At 36.4% G+C, this 24,116-nt stretch overlaps 1 pseudogene; it reads left to right on the forward strand.

Moving 5' to 3' along the window:
- The first annotated feature begins 1,179 nt into the window (after window positions 1–1,179).
- Window positions 1,180–3,168, forward strand: LOC116910965 (annotated as a pseudogene).
- Window positions 3,169–24,116: the final 20,948 nt, after the last annotated feature.

Consider the following 24,116-nt stretch of genomic DNA (forward strand, 5'->3'; position numbering starts at 1 on the left):
AAGTCTACAGACACTTTGAAAAATAGAGTATGTATTAAAATAGCACTTACATTTAAATAATATCATATATTTGTCCCTTTGGAGAAAATCTTAAATCTTCAATTGTGAAACTTTTAAAATATATTATAATTTAAATAACAATCTTGCCTTACTTATTTTCTTCTTTATCTGTGTTAAAATTTATTTAATTAGTGTTATGGACCACATATGTAATGATAGCATTTGTTTTATTATTTATTTCATTAACACACATTTATACAAAAGCAAAATTTTTGGAGATTTGTGTGAACACATAAAGCTTCATCAAGATTTTAAGAAAATATTTCTTTTTTTACTATTCAGAATATTCTATGTAGATATCATCACATATATAAATAATGTCAATTATATGTTTCCTTTAGCAATAACCTGTCTGCCTATTCTAATACTATGATCATAATATCTGTTCCAGATCAATACATAAAATCTTCAATCTTACCTGGGGCTACTATTTGGTCAATGACCTGTTACTAGTTAGATAATTGGCCTTAGGGAAGGACCCACAACTATTATTCTGCTAAATGGACAAACTGAGTCTTAATAATTTTTACTGATTCCATCTAATAATGCATTATTTAGTCTTTATAAGTGCCAGTTCTTTAGACAGTAGATGCTGTTAACTTTGTGTCTTTTTCTTTTTTAGAGTCATATTAAATGCCGAGAATAAGAGATTTTGAAATGATCAGTCTTCACTCCGACATCATATCTCAGTCCTTTCTTCAAAGTTCAGTTATCATTGTAGAATGGGTAGAGGAAGGATTGTAAAACCAAGAAAAAATGATTATAATAAAAAAAACTGTGTCATCTGGATGTAACAAGGTATTTTACATTATTTGTGATTAATGTCAGGGTTAAATTTATATCGAGCCACTTTGCTGAAGTTGTTTATCATCTCTAGGAGTTCTCTAGTGCAAGTATTGGAGTGACTTAAGTATACAATCGTATCATCTGCAAATAGTGATATTTTGCTTTCTGCTTTTACAATTTGTATCATTTTGAACTCTTTGTTGTCTAATTGCTCTGGCTAGGACTGAAAATGCTATATTGAATAGGTAGGGAGAGAGTGTGCAGCCTTGTGTAGTCCCTGGTTTCAGGAGGATTGCTTCAAGTTTCAAATAGGATGACCCCAACTTTGTCATAATGGATGATCGTTTTGATGTGTTCTCAGACTTAGGTTGTGAGAATCTCATTGAGTATTTTGGTATCAGTACTCTTAAGGAAAATTATTCTGAAGTTCCCTTTGTTTGTTGGTCTTTGTGTGGTTTTGTATAATGATAATTGTGGCTTCATAGTATGAATTTGGTAGTGTTTCTTCTGTTTCTATTGTTTGAAGACTGTTGGAATTAGGTCTTCTTTGAAGGTCTGATAGAATTCTGCACTAAACCCATCTGGTCCTGGTCTAGCTAAAGGTTGATTTATCTTGTTGGTTTTCTCAAAGAAACAGCTCGTTGTTTGTCCGTTCCTTGTATAATTCTTTTTGTTTCTACTTGGCTGATTTAAGCCCTGAGTTTGATTATTTTCTGCCATCTTCTCCTGTTGGGTGTATTTGCTTGTTTTTGTTCTTGTATGTGGCTAGTTTGTGGCTTTTCTGTCATTTTTGTTATTGAAGATCAGCTTTTTTCCATGGTGATCTAATAGAATGCATGGTATTTTCTCTATCTTCACATATCTGTTGAGACCTTTTTTGCGAATGATTATATGGTAAATTTTGGAGAAGGTACCATGAGGTGCTGAGGAGAAAGTGTATTATTTTGTTTCAAAATTAAATGTTCTATAGGTATCTGATAAATCCATTTGGTCCCTTACTTGTTAATTTCACTGTGTCTCTCTTTAGTTTCTGTTTTCATGATCTGTCCTTTGATGAAAGTAGGGTGTTGGAGTCTCCCACTATTATTGTGTGAGGTGCAATGTGTGTTTGAGCTTTAGTAAAGTTTCTTATATGAATGTGAGTGCCTTTTTATTTGAAGCATAGATATTCAGAATTAAGGGTATATTTTGGTGGATTTTTCCTTTGATCAGTGTGAAGCATTCTGCCTTATCTTTTTGGATATCTTTGATTGAAAGTCAATTTTGTTCAATATTAGAATGGCTACTCCAGCTTGGTCTTCAATACAACAACTAGAACAACAAAAACAACAACAAAAACAACAGCAACAATAACAACATCAAAAACAACAAAACAAAATAAAAACATAGGAAGCTCAGATACAAATGGAACCTGAACAACACTCAACTCAAAAATAACTTGGTCAAGGGAGAAATAAGGAATGAAATTAAAGACTCTAGCCATGCCAAATTCAATGTCAAGGCTGAGAATGGGAAGCTTTTTATCAAAGAGAAGCACATCACCATCATTCAGGGGTGACATTCCACTAGCATAAAATGGGGTGAGGCTGGTGCTGAGTATATCATGGAGTCTCTTGGCATCTTTACCACCATGGAGAAGGTCAGGGCCCACTTGAAGTGTAGGGCCAAAAGGGTCATCATCTCTGCCCCTTTGCCCAATGTTTGTGATGTGTGTGAACCATGAGAAATTTGACAACTTATGCAACACTGCCAGCAATGCATCCTGCACCACAAACTGCTTATGCCCACCCTGGCCAAGGTTTTCTATGACAACTTTGGCATTGTGGAAGGCTCATGACCACAGTCCATGCTATCGATGCCACTCAGAAGATTGTGGGTGGCCCCTCTGGAAAGCTGTGATATGATGGCCATGGGGCAGCCCAGAACATCATACGTCCATAGACTAGTGCTGCCAAGTCTGTGGGCAAGGTCATCCTAAAGCTGAACAGGAAGCTCACTGGCATGACTTTTTGTGTTTCTACACCTAATGTATCTGTTGTGATTCTGACATGCTGCCTGAAGATACTTGCCAAATATGATGACATCAAGAATGTGGTGAAGCAGGCACCTGAGGACCCACTAAAGAGCATCCTGGGCTACACTGAAGACCAGGTTCTCTCCTGAGACTTCAAAAGTAACTCCCACTCATCTACATTTGATGCTCAAGACTGGCATTACTCTCACTGACAACTTTGTAAAGTTCATTTCCTGACAATGAATGACATTGAAAATGGCTACAGCAACAGTGTGGTGGACCATATGGCCTACATGGCCTCCAAATAGTAAGACACCCTAGACCACATACTCCAGCAAGGATACTGAGAGCAAGAGACAGGAACTTAGTTGCTGAGGAATCCCCATCCCAACTCCACCCCCAACACTGAGCATCTCCCTCACAATTCCCATTCCAGATCACTATAATAACAGGAGGGGCCAAGGAAACCCTCCCTACTTTTTTGAATACCATTATTAAAGTTTCCAGCAGCCCAAAATAACAAAATAAAAAATAAATAAAACCAATGACCACAAGAAGTTCTTAGGCAAATGGATACAACCAGCAAATGTCATCTTGAATGAGGTAAGTCAGTCAAAAAAGAACATGCATAGTATGTACTCACTGATAATTGGACAATTAACTCAAAATTTTGGAATACATAAGAAAAGATTCACAGATAACATAAAGTTAAAGTAAAAGGAAGGCCAAAATACTCACTGGAGGAAACAAAGAGTGGAGCAGGGACTGAACAAAAGTCATCAAGAGACTGCCCCACCTGGGGTTCATCCCTTATGGAGCGACCAAACACAGTCACTATTGCTGATGCCAAGGAGTGCTTGCTAACAGAAGTCAGATATGGGTGTCTCCTGAGAGGCTCTGCCAGAGCCCTACTGATGCAGATGAGGATGCTTGCAGTTAACCACTGGACTGAGCATAGGCGCCTCAATGGAGGAATTAGAGAAAGGACTCAAGGAGCTGTAGGAGTTTTCAAACCAATAGGAAGAACAACAATATCAGCCAACAAGAAACCCCAGAGCTTCCAGGAACTAAACCACCAACCAATGAGTTCACATGGAGGGACCCATGGCTTCATCTGCATATGTAGCAGAGGATGGCATTATCCAGCATCAACAGGAGGAAAAGCCCTTGGTCCTGTGAAGATTTGTTTCCCCAATATAGGGAAATGCCAGTGAGTTGATGTGGTAGTATGTGGATGGGAGTGGGAATATCCTCATTGAAAGAGGTGAGGGATTATAGGAGAGGGGGAAAAGAGGCAGCATTTGGAATGTAAATATGTAAAATATGAAAGAAAAATAAAATTAAAAAAAAAAAGAATTGAAAAATGGGACCACATAAAACTGCAAAGCTCCTATAAGGCAAAGGACTGTCAATAGGATAACATGGCAACCAAGATACTGGGAAAACATCTTTACCAATTCTACATCCAATAGAGGACTGATATCCATTATATACAAAAACCTCAAGGAGTTAGATTCCAGAGAACTAAATAATCCTACTAAAAATGGGATACAGAGCTAAACAAAGAATTCTCAACTACAAAATATCAAAGGGCCATGAAGCACCTAAATAAATATCCATTATTATTAGTCATCAGAAAATTACAAATCAAAATTACCCTGAAATTCCACCTCACACCAGTCAAAATGACTAAAATCAAAATATGGATGTGTCAGTCTTTAGAGGGGAATGAAATACAGGTAGACAGATGGAAACACAAGGACAAAGGGTGGGGCAGAGAGACTAGAGATCGCCCCACTTTGAGATCCATCCTTTATACAGCCACCAAATCCAGTCACTATTGCTGATGCCAAGAATGACTTGTTTAGAGGAGTCTGATATGGATGTCTCCTGAGAGGCACCATCACAATGTTACTGATACAGATGAGCATGCTTACAGCTAATCATCAGACTGAGCATGGAGGTCCCAATGGAAGAATTAGAGAAAGGACTGGAGGAGCTGTAGTGGTTTGCAACCCCATAGGAAAAACAACAATATCAACCAAGCAGAACCCCCAGAGCTTCCAGGGACTAAACTACCAAACAGAGTACACTTTGGCGCCCCATGGCTCCAGCTGCATATGTAGCAAGAGGATGGCATTGTCTGGCTTCAATAGGATGAGAAACCGTTTGTACTGTTAAGATAATTTCCTCATTGTAGTGGAATGCCAGGGTGTTGAGTTTGGAGTGGGTGGGTGGGAGGGGGAGCATCCTCATAGAAACAGTGTGAGGGGAATGGAAGAGTGGATAACTGGGAAAGGGGATAACATTTGAAATGTAAATACATATAATATCAATATAAAGTAATGTCTTAAAAGATACTGTATGTGGTCAATAAATGCAATAGCATGGACATGGTTAAAATTATCTACTTTTCTTTATGCATTTTTGTGTTCCTGACAATTAAAATATAGCAATTATTAGCAAATTAAAAATAAGGCAATACAGTAAACAAAATAAAAGAAAACAAACACAACACATTCTCCAAATTTTCAATGAATCACAATGGCTATCTCAAATTTTGAATATGTTTGTATATTTCTGAAAGTGAAATACATCTTTTCTATGTAACTTCAAGAAGCTTTTTATGCTTTTCACTTAACAATTCTTCTTCTGTTTTTATATATAATCTTGTTTTCAAAGAAGGCATTTTGTTAATGCAATCAGTAAATATCTTTGACTCATCATGCTTGTGGCAATTGCTGCCTTACATGCTTTTTTGCTTGCCACTGATTTGATTCATGACTTGGAATGTCAGTTCTTAAAAGAGCAATTTCATTTTCCACAGCCAGTTTCAGTATAGGCTTCTAATCAAATAGTTAGAATCCAATAAAGTTCTATGTCAGAAGGCAATAATCCTTTACCCTAAGGTTTTCTGTCTTATATTGAACTAAAAATACGCTGCATCAGGAGATTTTGTTTATATTTAGTACAATTCTGTGCTACTTTAACTTTATCTGAGAAAAGTAGTTTTTCCAGTTTAATGTCTGACATCAGCAAAAGAAAAATATCATAACAGGTATATACATATTATTAGTATTTAAAGAATATTTTGATTTTATTTTAGAAATATTAGTTTGAAAATCATAGTGATAGAAAACCAATTTCAAAATAATTAAAATAAATCAAGAAATTGAAAGAAGTATGTATTTGAATATTGATTTAGAGTTGATTATCTTTCAATGGTTATAATAGTATAATTTTTCTTCTCAAATTATAACATTCAATTAAGTAAAACTAACAAATATAAATATAAATTGAAATATAAACAAATATAAAAAGTCTGTATTTTAATTCTCATATTGACTCAGCATAATTATTTGATATAATACTATTTTTGCAGAATATTTCATTTATAAAAATGTGTCAAAATGGCAAAATATCTTTGGATACTTTTCAATTTCTGCAAACCATTTACATCACATATATTAGTATGCAGTGCCAAACCAGGCTGAAATCTGAAAACAATGACTAAATGTAAGCTCATATCACAAAGATAATTGATTTCTCTCTTTTCCTCTCAAAGATTTACAAATTTATATTTTATGTTTATGCCTCTGAGTCATTACAAATTACCATTTTATGAAACCCAAGTTCAGTAAACAGATACCATTGGTCTACCATATGACTGTCCATCATTTTCAAATACTGTCTCCTGTAAGGGTTAACTTTTCTCTCCTGATCACAATTGATCTTTACAAAAAATATGTTATATTTGGATGATTCTCATTCTGGAGTATTCTATTTAAAATACTTACAGTGTAATATTGATAGCATATAATTTGAATTGCAATAGTTTTCAACAGTCAACTACTTATTTTATTATTTAAAAACACATTAATTTACCTTCAATTTGCTCTTTCTCATTTGCTTTCCTTTGGTAGATAATTTATCTATATTTGTATAAATTCATAATACATTTTTCAAAAATTTCAAAACGTATCATAGAACTGCAGATGATATCAATGGAGTAGAGCTTTTTCATAATGTTCAAGACCTTGCTTTTAATACTCTGCACCTGAGAAAAGAGGAGCTAGGGTACATCAGTAGTACAATAATTAAAACAATATCTCATCAATAACAAGCACATGAGTTCAGCCAATTCATGAATGAATGAATGCTGAGTGAAATGATGTATTTTATTTAATCCCAGCATTGAAATGGCAGAAGTAGGAGGATCTTCAAAAATCAGTGGACAAAGTTTTTTGTCCTATTGGTGAGAATCATGCCATTGATAGACATGTTTGCACAGGAATTAGATGATGTTCCTCCATGATAAGTCTAAATATTACCTTCATACCTTCATATACAGGGACATGCATATATACATTCACAGCCTCATGAACACATATACAATGATGGACACACACACACACACACACACACACACACACACAAATGAATACAAACCCAAAGTAAAACAAACAAAACTATAATATTCTTAGAATTAAATATCCAAGTATAAATAATAGTTAACAAATTGACTATTTTTGGTGCATATTTAAGGGAGTGGGATTCCAGATATAACATAATTTCAAAATTTAAACATAGAGAATACAGAATAGCTCATAGACTGGTAGAAAAAATGAAAATATAAAACATATAAGTTTCTTTTTTATAACTGGCAGAAGTAAAGTTGGATTGATAATAAAAGTCAACTTTGATTAATAAAGTAAAATTGCTAATAAGGGTTAGTAAATGTTCAGAAATATAATTAAAATCATGACTTGCTTAACAAGATCTGAAAGTGATGTGCAATTTCGTGTATGATTTTCCGATATCTCTGTTTCAAATATCTATCCTGTTTCATTAGACAAATACTTTTATCTTAGTCTATGCATGAATTATCATTAACACTACTCCCTGTAATAGAAAACACAGAAAATGGCAAAAAAATTATGGAAGAGATGAAAAGGATTCAAACAATAAAATCCAAGGAAACATAAAATGTATTGAAAAAGAAAAAGGATAGGAAAACAAGCTGGAGGAAAAAGGAGCAAGAGGAGAAGGAAGAGCAGCATGAGCCAGAGGGGCAGGAGAAGTAGAAGAAGAAGGAGGTGCAGGAACATTAGGAGGAGCAGGAGGAGTGGAAGGGTCTGGAGAAGCAGGAGTAGCAGGAGCAACAGGAGGAGAAGGAAGCAGGAAATAATAGTGAACATGGTATATATTGATCTTTATTAGAAAAGGGAAAAGTTATTTTAGAAATTTACAAGAATTATTGTTAAAAATTAAAGCTATAGGCAGATCTTCACATCTCCTTCTCCTCTTGATCCAACCCTCTGGTCTTATTCCAAGCATGTGCTCAAACAACTGCTCCTTTCACCCCTTTTAATGCAATCACATCTCAAAAGCATCAGGAAGATCTTGTCTTCCAAATATTTTTTCCCCAACTTATCCCATTATTCCAGCCTCCAAACGGCAGGTTTTGCCTGCAAACCCACCAAACGAGTAGGTAAGAGAAACAGGTAAATTAACTGAAGACCTTCACCACTCTATCCTCTCCAATAATCCAATGCTGTAGTTAATCCATAGCTTTGAATCTTCCAGAAACCTCCTATCCTCATATGGGTCTGCTTTCCACTTTGGCTCTGGAGCATGGGATATCCTGTTTGAGGAGACAAAATCAGGGAGTTTGACTGTGCTTATACCACACTGTAGATGGGTTTTGGGCTGTGGAGAAGGACCAAGATATCAGTCTCGGGGTGGGAAAATGAAGTCTAAGATGTGGTAAACCTGAAGATGTTATAACTTCTGGGTTTCTGATTTGCTACTGGAGAATCTCACAGAGAAGTAGGAAATGAACTGTTGGGGGTTCATAGGCCCTCAGCGATGCCAGGACTGTTGGGGGTCTGCAGGCTGAGGATGTCATCTAATCTGGGACCAGAGCTGGTAGGTCCAGTTTAGATTGGTGCAGAGAGTGCTGGTTGGCTGAAGAGAGGCCTACTCTGGAAGGCTTGTACATAAAGGTCTTCTCTATGCTTTCCGATGGTGGAGCTTGATGAAAAACAGTCTTTCATCATGGACGGTATGTTTGTTCATACTGTGTATTGACTGTTTATCATGAAAAAAAAAAATACATTCATATCAACTCTTTCAGGGTGAACCAAAGAATCCATATAACACTAAGTAGAATGACTAAGATCAATAACTCAAGTGACAGCAAATGCTATTAAGGATGTAGAGAAAGAGTAAAACATTTTCATTGCTGGTGGGATTGCAAAATGGTACAACCTCTTTAGAAATCAATCTTGTCCTTCCCCAGAAAATTGGACATAGTTCTACTTAACATCCCAGCTGTACCACTCCTGGACATATATCCAAAGATGCTTTACCATATCACAAGGACTCATACTCCCCTATGTTGAAAGCATCCTTTATTTTAATAGCCAGAAGCTAGAAACAAACTAGATGTGTCTCAAGTGAAGAATGGATACAGAAATTGTGATACATTTACACAATCGTATACTACTTACTATTAAAAACAAGGACATCAAGAATTTTACAAGCAAATGGATGGAACTAGAAAATAGCATCCTACCTTAAATGTACTCACTGATACGCAGATAGCAGCCCAATGGATCAGAATACTCATGATATAACTCACAGAGTATATGAAGCTTAAGAGGAATCAAGTCCAAATTTAGATGCTTCAATTGTAATTAGAATGGGAAGAAAATTATTATGGTAGGCAGAACAAGGGAGGGATTTGCATTATAGAGGGAAGTAGAAGGAGAAAAAATAAGGGACAGAGATAATTAGATATTGTGTGAGGCAGGAGCGAAGTTCAGATGGCCAGGAAAATGAATGTAAATTATCATCAGTGTGGGGTGGGAAATTCTTAGACACCAGGAAAGTTGTAGTTTTACAAGACACAATAGGAATGACATTACCCAAAGTACCCAACAGAGCAGAGACAGAACCTGAAGAGACCACTCCCAGTAGATAGGCATGACCTCCATTGGTGATGGGGCCACATTTCCATTTCAAAAAGCTAACCCCGAACTCTCCCTGGCTAAAGGAAAGGCAGGGACAAAAAAAGCAGAGACTGAAGGAAAGATCATCCGCAGTCTGCCTGAACTTAGGATCTATTCCACATGCAGACACAAAAGAATATCACTATTGCTAATGCCGAGATGTGGTTCAATACAGGAAACTACCATGACTGTCCTCTGAGATGACAATTTCAAAGGCAAGGATAGAGATTCAGCCAGAAGTTATTTTATTGCTAAGAATTGTTTTCGCTACCCTGAGTTTATGTTTTTTTTTTTCCATCCCAAATTGAGAATCGCTCTTTTCCTGACATTGAACAATTGTATTAGAAATTTAATGGGGATTGCATCAAATGTATAGATTGCTTTTGGTAGGCTGGCCATTGTTACTATGTTAATTCTACCAATCCATGAGTATGGGACATGTCTCCACTTTCTGAAGTCTTCTTTTATTTCTTTCTTAATAGAATTGAAGTTCTTATCACACATATATTTCACTTGTTTGGTTAGAATTTTCCAAAGTTTTATATTATTTGAGGGTATTGTAAAATATATTGTTTCTGAAGATTCCTCAGAAAATTGGAAAATCTTTCAGCTTGCACTTCTTGTTGTCTGGGTTGCGTGGCTGTATGTGTATGGATTGAATCCCCATGTGTGGCAGTCTCTGAATGACCTTTCCTTGAGTTTCTGCTGCAATCTTTGTCTCTGTATTTCTCCTATTAATATATTTGTTCCCTTTTAAAGAAAGACTGAAGCATCAGCACTTTAGCCATCCTTCTTCTTGAACTTCATGTGGTGTGCCTACTGTATCATTGGGTAATCCAAGCTTTTGGGCTAATGTCCACTTATTAGTGAGCGTATACCATGTGTTTGGTTTGTGTGTGTGTGTGCGTGCATGTGTGTGTGTTTGTGTGTGTGTGTGTGTCTGTGTATGTGTGTGTGTGCGTGTGTGTGTGAGATTGGGTTACTTCACTCAGGATGATATTTTCTAGTTCTAACCATTTGCCTATGGATTTCATGAAGTCATTGTTTTTAATAGCTGAGTAGTACACCATTGTGTAACTGTACCACATTTTCTGCATCCATTTCTCAGTTGAGAGATATCTGGGTTCTTTCCAGCTTCTGGCTATTATAAATGCATCTGCTATGAAGATAGTGGAGCATCTGTTCTTGTTATGTGTTGGAGCATCATTTGGGTATATGGCCAGGAATGTTATACTGGGTCCTCAGATAGTATGTCCAATTTTCTGAGGAACCTCAAAACTGGTTTCCGGAGTGGTTGTACCTGCTTGTAATCTCACTAGCAATGGAAAGTGTTCTTCTTTCTCCACATCCTCACCAGCGTTTGTTGTCAGCTGAGTTTTTGATCTTAGCCATTCTGCAATATGTTGAGGTGGAAGATCAAGGAAGATCAAGGTTGTTTTGATTTTCATTTTCCTGATGACTAAGAATGTTGAACATTTCTTTAGGTACTTCTCTGTCATTCAATATTCTTCAGTTGAGAACTTTTTGTTTAGATATGTACTCCATTTTTTTTAATATTACTACTTGGTTCTCTGGAGTCTACTTTCTGTATATTTTGGATATTAGTACTCTGCTGGGTGTAGAGCTTGTAAAGATCTTTGACCTACAGAGATTTGCAATTTTATGAAGTGTCATTTGTCAATTCTTATAGCACAAGCCATTGGTGTTCTCTTCAGGAAATTTTCCCCAGTGCTCATGTGTCAGAGGCTCTTTCCCACTTTTCTATTAGTTTGTGTGTATCTGGTTTTATGTGGAGGTCTTTGATGAACTTGTAATTGAGCTTTGTACCAGGCTATAAGAATGGTTCGACTTACTATATTCTTCTACATGTTAACTACCAGTTGAACTAGTAGCATTTGTTGAAAATTTTTGCATTTTTGCACTGAGTGGTTTTAGCTTATTTTCAAAAATCAAGTGACATAGGTATGTTTGTTCTCTGGGTTTTCATTTTTATTCCATTGATCTATCTGCTGTCTCTGTATAAATACCATACAGGTTTTATTTGTTTGTTCATTTGTTTGTTTTCTATCAGATTGATCTGTAATACAGTTGAGGTCAGGAATGGTGATTACCCCAGAAGTTCTTTTAACTATCCTGGATTTTTGTTATTCCAAATGAATTTGCAAATTGCTCTTTCTAACTCTAAGAAGAATTGAGTTGGAATTCTGTTGGGGATTGCATTGAATCTGTCGATTGCTTTTGGCAAAATGGCCATTTTTACAATATTAATCCTGTAAATACATGAGCATGGGAAATCTATCCATCTTCTGAGATCTTCAATTTCTTTCTTTAGAGACATGAAGTTCTTGTCATACAGATCTTTCAGTTGCTTGGTAGAAGGTAAAATACCTAGGTATTTTACATCATTTGTGATTATTGTGGAGGATATCATTTCTCTAATTTCTTTCTCATCCTGTTTATTCTTTGAGTAGAGGAAGACTACTTATTTGTTTGGGTTAATTTTATATCCAGCTACTTTGGTGAAGTTGTTTATCTCTGGTGGAACTTTTGTGATAACATAAGTATACTGTGATATCATCTGCAAATAGTGATACTTTGACTTCTTCATTTCTAATTATATCTTTTTGAACTCTTGTGCTGTCTCTTCTGGCTAGGACATCAAGTAATATATTGAATACTTAGGGAGACAGTTGCCAGCCTTTTCTAATTCCTGATTCAGGTGGGATTGCTACATGGTTCTCTCCATTTAGTTTGATGTTGTCTATTGGTTTGCTGTATAACACTTTTATTTTGTTCTCGTATGGGTCTTGAATTGTTGATCTTTCCAAGACTTTTAACATGAAGGGGTGTTGAATTTGCTAAATGTTTTCTCAGCATCTAATGATATGATCACATGAATTTTTTTCTTGGAGTTGGTTTATAGAATGAATTATCTTGATGGATTTCTGTATATCTTATTTCTTCCTTGATCAATTTATCATTGGGTAGAGTGTGGTTCATCTTCCATGTATATGTGTACTTTTCTGTCATTTTTGTTGTTATTGAAGACCAGTCTTAGTTTTTGGTGAATTGATAGGATGCATGGAATTATTTCAATCTTCTTGTATCTGAGGCTTGATTTGTGTCTTATTATATGATCAATTTTTGGACAAGGTACCATGAGGTACTGAGAAGACAGTATATTCTTTTGTTTGAGGTTGAACGTTGTATAGATATCTGTTAAAACCTTTTGGTTCATAACTTCTGTTAGTTTCTTTGTGTTTCTGTTTAGTTTCTGTTTCCACAATATGCCCATTGATGACAGTGGTGTGTTGAAGTCTCCATTATTGTTTGGGATTCTATTTGTGCTTTAAGCTTTAGTAAGGTTACTTTTATAAATGTAGGTACCTTTGCATTTGGAAAATAGATATTCAGGATAGGGAGTTCATCTGGGTGAATTTTTCCTTTGATGAATATGAAGTATCCTTTCTTGTCTTTTTATATATCTTTTGGTTAAAAGTTGATTTAGAATTAGAATGGTAGATTCTTCAGCATGTTACCTTGGACCATTTACTTGGAAATATTTTTAAAGCCTTTTCCTCTGAGGTAGTATGTGATTTTGTCACTGAGGTGTGCTTCCTGTATGCAGCAAAATGTTGGGTCCACTTTACATATTCAGTCTGTTAGTCTATGACATTTTATTGGTGAATTGAGTCCATTGATGTTAAGAGATATTAAGGAATAGTAGTTGATATTTCCTGTTATTTTTCTTATTAAAGGTAGAATCATGTTTTTTGTGCATCTCTTCTTTTGGGTTTGTTGCCAAAATATTATTTTCTTGTTTTTCCTAGGGTGTAGTTTTCCTCCTTGTGTTGGAGATTTCCATCTATTATCCTTTGTAGGTCTGAGTTTGTGGAAAGATATTGGGTAAATTTTGTTTTGCAATTGAATATCTTTGTTTCTCCATCTATGTTAATTGAGAGTTTTGCTGCACATAGTAGCTTGGGCTGGCATTATTATTCTCTTAGGGTCTGTATGACATCTGCTCAGGATCTTCTGGCTTTCCTAGTTTCTGGTGAGAAATTTGGTATAATTCTGATAGGTCTGCATTTTATGTTACATGACCTTTTTCCCTTATTTCTTCTAATATTTTTTCTTTGTGTTGTACATTTGTTGTTTTGACTATTATGTGACAGGAGGAATTTCTGGTCTAATATATTTGGAGTTCTGTAGGCTTCTTGTATGTTTATGGGCATCTCTTTTTTTGGGTTGGGGAAGTTTTCTTCCATAATTTTGTAGACCCTTAAAGGGTATTTACTGACCCTTTAAGTTGGGAATACTCTCTCTTTTATACCTACTATCCTTTGGTCTGTTCTTCTCATTTTGTCATGGATTTCCTGGATGTTTTACATTAGGAGTTTTTGGCATTTCTTTGACAGTGTGTCGATGTTTTCTACAGTATCTTCTCTCCCTGAGATACTCACTTCTATATTTTATGTTCTGTTTGTAATGCTTGTGTCTATGACTCCTGATATCTTTCCAGGCTTTCTTCCTCCATGGTTTTCTCCCTTTTTGATTTTATTGTTTCTATTTGCATTATTAGATCCTGGATGCTTACCTTCATTTCCTTCACCAGTTAGGTTGTGTTTTCCTTTAATTCTTTATGGGTTTTTGTGTTTCCTCTTTAAGAGCTTCTACCTGTTTACCTGTATTTCTTTAAGGGAGTTATTTATGATTTTTTTTAATTAACTTGAGATTTTCTTATATATATTTCGAGTGCCATTCCCTTTCCCGGTTTCCGGGCAAACATCCCCCTCCCCCCTCTCCTTCCCCATGGGTGTTCCCCTCCCAACCATCCCCCCATTGCCGCCCTCCCCCCCACAGTCTAGTTCTCTGGGGGTTCAGTCTTAGCAGGACCCAGGGCTTCCCCTTCCACTGGTGCTCTTACTAGGATATTCATTGCTACCTATGAGGTCAGAGTCCAGGGTCAGTCCATGTAGAGTCTTTAGGTAGTGGCTTAGTCCCTGGGAGCTCTGGTTGCTTGGCATTGTTGTACATATGGGGTCTCAAGCCCCTTCAAGATCTTCCAGTTCCCCCTCTGATTCCATCAACGGGGGTCCTATTCTCAGTTCAGTGGTTTGTTGCTAGCATTCACCTCTGTATTTGCTGTATTCTGGCTGTGTCTCTCAGGAGCGATCTACATCGGCTCCTGTCGGCCTGCACTTCTTTGCTCCATCCATCCTGTCCAATTGGGTGGCTGTATATGTATGGGCCACATGTAGGGCAGGCTCTGAATGGGTGTTCCTTCTGTGTCTGTTTTAATCTTTGCCTCTCTGAAGGAGTGAAGCATTCACATTTTGATCATCCGTCTTGAGTTTCATTTGCTCTAGGGATCTAGGGTAATTCAAGCATTTGGGCTAATAGCCACTTATCAATGAGTGCATACCATGTATGTCTTCCTGTGATTGGGTTAGCTCACTGAGGATGATATTTTCCATTTCCAACCATTTGCCTACGAATTTCATAAATTCGTTGTTTTTGATAGCTGAGTAATATTCCATTGTGTAGATGTACCACATTTTCTGTATCCATTCCTCTGTTGAAGGAGATCTTTTTTCCAGCTTCTGGCTATTATAAATAAGGTCATTATGAACATAGTGGAGCACGTGTCTTTTTTTATATGTTGGGGCATCTTTTGGGTATATGCCCAAGAGAGGTATAGCTGGATCCTCAGGCAGTTCAATGTCCAATTTTCTGAGGAACCTCCAGACTGATTTCCAGAATGGTTTTACCAGTCTGCAATTCCACCAACAATGGAGGAGTGTTCCTCTTTCTCCACATCCTCGCCAGCATCTGCTGTCACCTGAGTTTTTGTTCTTAGCCATTCTCACTGGTGTGAGGTGAAATCTCAGGGTTGTTTTGATTTGGATTTCCCTTATGACTAAAGATGTTGAACATTTCTTTAGGTGTTTCTCAGCCATTCAGCATTCCTCAGCTGTGAATTTTTGTTTAGCTCTGAACCCCATTTTTTAATAGGGTTATTTGTTTCCCTGCGGTCTAACTTCTTGAGTTCTTTGTATATTTTGGATATAAGGCCTCTATCTGTTGTAGAATTGGTAAAGATCTTTTCCCAATCTGTTGGAGGCCGTTTTGTCCCAACCACAGTGTCCTTTGCCTTTACAGAAGCTTTGGTAGTTTTATGAGATCCCATTTGTCGATTCTTGATCTTAGAGCATAAGCCATTGGTGTTTTGTTCAGGAAATTTTTTCCAGTGCCCATTTGTTCCAGATGCTTCCCTAGTTTTTCTTCTATTGTTTGAGTGTGTCTGGTTTGATGTGGAGGTCCTTGATCCACTTTGACTTAAGCTTTGTACAGGGTGATAAGCATGGATCGATCTGCATTCTTCTACATGTTGACCTCCAGTTGAACCAGCACCATTTGCTGAAAATGCTATCTTTTTCCATTGGATGGTTTTGGATCCTTTGTCAAAAATCAAGTGACCATAGGTGTGTGGGTTCATTTCTGGTTCTTCAATTCTATTCCATTGGTCTATCTGTCTGTCTCTGTACCAATACCATGCAGTTTTTATCACTATTGCTCTGTAATACTGCTTGAGTTCAGGGATAGTGATTCCCCCTGAAGTCCTTTTATTGTTGAGGATAGCTTTAGCTATCCTGGGTTTTTTGTTATTCCAGATGAATTTGCAAATTGTTCTGTCTAACTCTTTGAAGAATTGGATTGGTATTTTGATGGGGATTGCATTGAATCTGTAGATTGCTTTTGGTAAAATGGCCATTTTTACTATATTAATCCTGCCAATCCATGAGCATGGGAGATCTTTCCATCTTCTGAGGTCTTCTTCAATTTCTTTCTTCAGTGTCTTGAAGTTCTTATTGTACAGATCTTTTACTTGCTTGGTTAAAGTCACAGAGGTACTTTATATTATTGGGGTCTATTATGAAGGGTGTCGATTCCCTAATTTCTTTCTCGGCTTGTTTCTCTTTTGTATAGAGGAAGGCAACTGATTTATTTGAGTTAATTTTATACCCAGCCACTTTGCTGAAGTTGTTTATCAGCTTTAGTAGTTCTCTCGTGGAACTTTTGGGATCACTTAAATATACTATCATATCATCTGCAAATAGTGATATTTTGACTTCTTCTTTTCCGATCTGTATCCCCTTGACCTCCTTTTGTTGTCTGATTGCTCTGGCTTGAACTTCAAGTACTATATTGAATAAGTAGGGAGAGAGTGGGCAGCCTTGTCTAGTCCCTGATTTTAGTGGGATTGCTTCAAGTTTCTCTCCATTTAGTTTAATGTTAGCCACTGGTTTGCTGTATATGGCTTTTACTATGTTTAGGTATAGGCCTTGAATTCCTATTCTTTCCAGGTCTTTTATCATGATGGGGTGTTGAATTTTGTCAAATGCTTTCTCAGCATCTAATGAAATGATCATGTGGTTTTGTTCTTTCAGTTTGTTTATATAATGGATCACGTTGATGGTTTTCCGTATATTAAACCATCCCTGCATGCCTGGGATGAAGCCTACTTGATCATGGTGGATGATTGCTTTGATGTGCTCTTGGATTCGGTTTGCCAGAATTTTATTAGTATTTTTGCATCGATATTCATAAGGGAAATTGGTTTGAAGTTCTTTTCTTTGTTGGGTCTTTGTGGGTTTAGGTATAAGAGTAATTGTGGCTTCAAAGAAGGTATTCGTAGTGATCCATCTGTTTCAATTTTTGGGAACAGTTTGATAATATTGGTATGAGGTCTTCTATGAAGGTTTGAGAGAATTCTGCACTAAACCCGTCTGGACCTGGGCTCTTTTTGGTTGGGAGACCTTTAATGACTGCTTCTATTTCCTTAGGAGTTATGGGGTTGTTTAACTGGTTTATCTGTTCCTGATTTAACTTCGGTACCTGGTATCTGTCTAGGAAATTGTCCATTTCCTGAAGATTTTCAAGTTTTGTTGAATATAGGTTTTTATAGTAAGATCTGATGATTTTTTGAATTTCCTCTGAATCTGTAGTTATGTCTCCTTTTTCATTTCTGATTTTGTTAATTTGGATGCACTCTCTGTGTCCTCTTGTTAGTCTGCCTAAGGGTTTATCTATCTTGTTGATTTTCTCAAAGAACCAACTTTTGGTTCTGTTGATTCTTTCTATGGTCCTTTTCGTTTCTACTTGGTTGATTTCAGCTCTGAGTTCGATTATTTCCTGCCTTCTACTCCTCCTGGGTGTATTTGTTTTTTTGTTCTAGAGCTTTTAGGTGTGCTGTCAAGCTGCTGACATATGCTCTTTCCTGTTTCTTTCTGCAGGCACTCAAGCGCTATGAGTTTTCCTCTTTGCACAGCTTTCATTGTGTCCCATAAGTTTGGGTATGTTGTACCTTCATTTTCATTAAATTCTAAAAAGTTTTTAATTTCTCTCTTTATTTCTTCCTTGACCAGGTTATCATTGAGTAGAGCATTGTTCAATTTCCAAGTATATGTGGGCATTCTTCCCTTATTGTTATTGAAGACCAGTTTTAGGCCGTGGTGGTCCCATAGCACGCATGGGATTATTTCTATCTTTCTGCACCTGTTGAGGCCCATTTTTTGACCAATTATATGGTCAATTTTAGAGAAAGTACCATGAGGAGCTGAGAAGAAGGTATATCCTTTTGCTTTAGGATAGAATGTTCTATAAATATCCGTTAAGTCCATTTGGCTCATGACTTCTCTTAGTCTGTCTACATCTCTGTTTAATTTCTGTTTCCATGATCTGTCCATTGAAGAGAGTAGGGTGTTAAAATCTCCTACTATTATTGTGTGAGGTGCAATGTGTGTTTTGAGCTTTAGTAAGGTTTCTTTTACGTATGTAGGTGCCCTTGTATTTGGGGCATAGATATTTAGGATTGAGCGTTCATCTTGGTGGATTTTTCCTTTGATGAATATGAAGTGTCCTTCCTTATCTTTTTTGATGACTTTTAGTTGAAAGTTGATTTTATTTGATATTAGAATGGCTACTCCAGCTTGCTTCTTCTGACCATTTGCTTGGAAAGTTGTTTTCCAGCCTTTCACTCTGATGTAGTGTCTGTCTTTGTTTCTGAGGTGTGTTTCCTGTAGGCAGCAGAATGCAGGGTCCTCCTTGCATATCCAGTTTGTTAATCTATGTCTTTTTATTGGGGAGTTGAGGCCATTGATGTTGAGAGATATTAAGGAATAGTGATTATTGCTTCCCGTTATATTCAAATTTGGATGTGATGTTATGTTTGTGTGCTTTCGTTCTCTTTGTTTTGTTGCCAAGATGATTAGTTTCTTGCTTCTTCTAGGGTATAGCTTGCCTCGTTATGTTGGGCTTTACCATTTATATTCCTTTGTAGTGCTGGATTTGTAGAAAGATATTGTGTAAATTTGGTTTTGTCATGGAATATCTTGGTTTCTACATCTATGTTAATTGAGAGTTTTGCAGGATACAGTAACCTGGGCTGGCATTTGTGTTCTCTTAGGGTCTGTATGACATCAGTCCAGGATCTTCTGGCCTTCATAGTTTCTGGCGAGAAGTCTGGTGTGATTCTGATAGGTCTGCCTTTATATGTTACTTGACCTTTTTCCCTTACTGCTTTTAATATTCTTTCTTTATTTTGTGCGTTTGGTGTTTTGACTATTATGTGACGGGAGGTGTTTCTTTTCTGATCCAATCTATTTGGAGTTCTGTAGGCTTCTTGTATGCCTCCGTACAGAAATATACACTATCATTCAAAACGTAGAATACAGAATCATAAAATATTTTTACCATCTGTCTATCTGATTCAGGTTATTTTGTAGGTCATAAAAACAACTATAATACTTAAATACAAAAAAAACCATCCTATCTGTAAATGAGACAAGTAACTGAGCTGAGCATATTTAAAGGATTTAAAAAATATATTTTTCAAATGTTCAGAATCTTCCATTACCAGTAAAGCAGAAGCAAAAACTAATACAAGATTTCCTTTTAATGCAGCCAGGTTGGATAAGATGTTTACAAATAATTGCCAACACTGCTGGTGTTGGTGTAGAGAAAGTAGAATATCCATGAACAAAGATAGGGAGTATTAAAATGGAAAAAAAGACACAACACATAATGTAGGTATATCACACTTGGACATATACCAACAGCACTGTGCGTCATATGGGAGAAACAACTTCTAATCATGTTTATTGTAGTGAAATCCACAATATGAAAAATTAGCAATACAATTGATATCATTAACTGATGAGTAGAAAGTAAAATGTGGTATATACACAAGGTTAATATAATTCAATAGTTAACAAACACAATATGAAATTTGCAAGTAAATGTGTTGAACTGAAAACAGTAATCTTAAATGATATATCCCAGATAAAAAACATATATTTTCTCTCATATTTAGCTAAAATCCTTGAATGTTAAAATTAGAAAATTCTTAGAGGTCAGAATATTAGTAAGGGGCCAAGCAAAAGCATAAAGACATTTAAGGTTGTCAAAATAAAATTCAGTGATATAAATGAATAAAGAATAATAATGCATTGGGAATTCATCAAAGGAATTTGAATTTAAAAGGTTGAGTAGAAGAGAGAGTATGGGAAGGGACAAACTAAGGAAAGGGTTTTGATCCTACCACAAAAGCCTATACTGGACAAAACTGAAAAATCTGGAGGAAATGGACAATTTTCGCAACATATACCAGGTACCACAGTTAAGTCAAGATAAGATAAACCATTTAACAGTCCCATAACCCCTTAAGAAATAGAAGCAATCATTAAAAGTCTCCCAATCAAAAAAAAAAAAAAAAAAAAAAAAAAACCAAACCAAAACAAAAACAAAAACAAAAACAAAAAAACAAAAAAACAAAACAAAACAAAACAAAACAAACAAACAAACAAAAAAAAACAGCCCAGGACCAGATTAATTTAGTGCAGAATTCTATCAGAACTTCATAGAAGACCTAATACCAATACTCTCAAAACTATTCCACAAAAATAGAAACAGAAAGAACATTACCCAATCCTTCTATGAAGCCACAATTACAATTATATCTAAAAACCCAACAAAGAAAGAGAACTTCAGACCAATTTCCCTTAAGAACATTGGTGCAAAAATACTTAGTAAAATTCTTGCAAATTGAATACAAGAAGACATCAAAACTGTCATTCACCATGATCAAGTAGGCTTTATCCCAGTGATGTAAGAATGGTTCAATATATAGAAATCCATCAAAGTAATCCATTATACAAAGGAAAAAAAAACCACATGATCCTTTCATTATACGGGGACAAAGCATTTGACAAAATTCATCACCCCTTCCTGTTAAAAGTCTTGGAAATATCAGGAACTCAAGGCTCATAGATAAACATAATAAAATCAGTATAAAATAAACCAATAGCCATCGTCATACTACAATGAGAGAAGCTTGAATAACCTCAATAAAATCAGAGACTAGAAAATTCTGCCCACTCTCTCACTCTAACTATTGATTACAGTCTTGAATTCCTAGCCAGTGCAATTTGACAACAAAGAGAAGGAAACGGGAAACAAATGGAAAGGAAGGCATCAAAATGTCACTGTTTGCAGAAGATATGATACTATTTTTAGGTAACCCCAAAAATTTCACTAGAGAACTACAGCCGATAAGCAACATCAGCAGTGTGTCTGGATACAAAATTAACTCAAGCTAAGGATAAAGGGACTGAGAAAGAAATTAGGGAAATGTCAACTTTCACAATAGTCTCAAATAACACAATATACCTCAGTGTGACTCTAACCAAGCCAGTAAAAGATCTTTATGACAAGAACTTCAAGTCTCAGAAGAAAGAAATTGAAGAAGGTTTCAGAAGATGGAAAGATCTCCCATGCTCATGGATTGTCAGGATTAATATAGTAAAAATGGCCATCTTGCCGAAAGCAATCTACAGATTCAATGCAATCCCCATCAAAATTCCAACTCAATTCTTCATAGAGTTAGGAAGAACAGTTTGCAAATTCATTTGGAAAAGGAAAAAATCCAGGATAGTGAAAACTATTCTCAAAAATAAAAGAACTTCAAGGGTTAATACTCCAGCCCTGACCTCCAGCTGTATTACCAAACAATAGTGATAAAAACTGAATGGTATTTGTACAGAGACAGGCAAGTAGATCAATGGAATAGAATTGAAGATGCAGAAATAAACCCACATACCTATGGTTACTTGATCTTTAACAAAGGAGATAAAACTATCTAATAGAAAAAAAGATATTTTCAATAAATGGTGCTTGTTCAAGTAGAAGTCAGCAAATTAATCCATCACTTTCTTTTTTACATTTCCATTATCCTATAGGATAGTTTATATTTGCAGTTCAAATGCTATCCCTTTTCCCTGTTTCCCTTCCATAAATCTCTTATCATATCCACTCTTCTTCTGCTTTTATGATGCTGTTCCCCCACTCAGCCACCTATGCCTTCCCACCTGCCTGTTCTGACATTCCCCTGAATTGGGGTTTCAACCCTTGGCAGGACTAAAGGCTTCTCCTCCCATTGATGCCCAACAAGGTCATCTTCTGCTACATGTGTAGTTGTAGTCACGGGTTTGTCCATGTGCACCCTTTGGATGTTGGTTTTGTCCCTGAGTGCTCTGCTTAGTTGGTATTGTTGTTCTTATGGGGTTGCAAACCCCGGCAGCTCCTTCAATCCTTTCTCTAACTACTCCAATGGAGACCCACTTTCATTTCAATGGTTGACTGTGAGCATCTGTTTCTGTAGTTGGCATGCTCTGGTAGAGCCTTTCAGAGACAGCTATAGCAGGTTCCTGTCAGCTTGCACTTCTTGATATAAGCAATATTGTCTGTGTTCGGTGGTTGTATATAGGCTGTATCCCCAGGTAGGGACATCTATGCATAGCCTTTCTTTCAGTATCTGCTCCAAACTTTGTCTCTGTATTTCCCCCTTCAAGGAAAGACTGAAGCGTCCACACCTCAGTTGTCCTTCTTCTTGATCTTTATAGGGTCTGTGGATTGGATCTTGGGTATTCCAAGCATTTTGGCTAGTATTCAATTATCAATGACTGCATACCATATATTTGTTTGTTTTTCTAGTGTGTGTGTGTGTGTGTGTGTGTGTGTGTGTGTTACCTCCCTCAAGAAGCCACTTTCTAGTTATGTCCATTTGCCTATGAATTCCATGAATTTATTTTTTTAATAGCAGAATAGTACTCTATTGTGTAAATGTACTGTATTTTCTGTATCCATTCCTCTGCTAAGGGACATCTGTGTTCTTCCCAGCTTCTGACTATTATAAATAAGGCTGCAATGAACATCGTGGAACATGTGTCCTTGTTATGTCTTGGAGCATTTTGGGGGTATATGCCCAGGAGAAGTAGAGCTGGGTCATCAGCTAGTCCTGTGTCCAATGTACTGAGAAACCTCCAGATTGATTTTCAGAGTGATTGTACCAGCTTGCAATCCCACCAACAATGCAGGAGTGTTCCCCTTTCTTCCCATCTTTGTCATAATCTCTTGTCAACTGAGGTTTTGATTTTAGCCATTATGACATGTGTGAAGTGGGATCTCAGGGTTGTTTTGATTTGCATTTGATTGATCACTAAGGATGTTGAACAATTCTTTAGGTGCTTCTCAGCCATTCAAAATTCCTCAGTTGAAAATTCATTGTTTAGCTCTGTACCCCATTTCCGATAGGGTTATTTGATTCTCTAGTATCTACCTTTTGGAGTTCTTTTTACATATTGGATGTTAGCCCTCTATCAGATGTAGGATTAATACAAATATTTTTCCAATTTGTTGGTTGTGATTTTGTCCTAATGAGAGTTTCCTTTTTCTTCCAGAAGTTTTGCACTGTTTCAAAATCCCATTTGTCGATTCTTGATATTAGAGCATAAGCCGTTGGTCTTCTGTTCAGAAAATTTCCCTCAGTTTCAATGTGTTTGAGGATCTTTCTCACTTTCTCTTTTAATGGTTTGTGTATATCTGGTTTTATGTGGATGTCCTTGATTAACTTGGGCTTGAGCTTTGTACAGTGTGATAAGCATGGATCGATCTGCATTCTTCTACATGCTGGCGTCCAGTTGAACTAGGACCGATTTTTGAAAATGCTATCTTTTTCCCACTGGATGATTTTAGCTCCTTTGTCAAAGATCAAGTGACCATAGGTATGTGGGTTCATCTCTGGGTCTTCCTTCCTTCCTTCCTTTCTTTCTTTTCTTTCTTTCTTTCTTCTTTCTTCCTTCCTTCCTTCCTTCCTTCCTTTCTTTTCTTTCTTTCTTCTTCCT

This window comes from Rattus rattus, chromosome 10 (genome assembly GCF_011064425.1).
Source record: "Rattus rattus isolate New Zealand chromosome 10, Rrattus_CSIRO_v1, whole genome shotgun sequence".
Taxonomy (NCBI): Eukaryota; Metazoa; Chordata; class Mammalia; order Rodentia; family Muridae; genus Rattus; species Rattus rattus.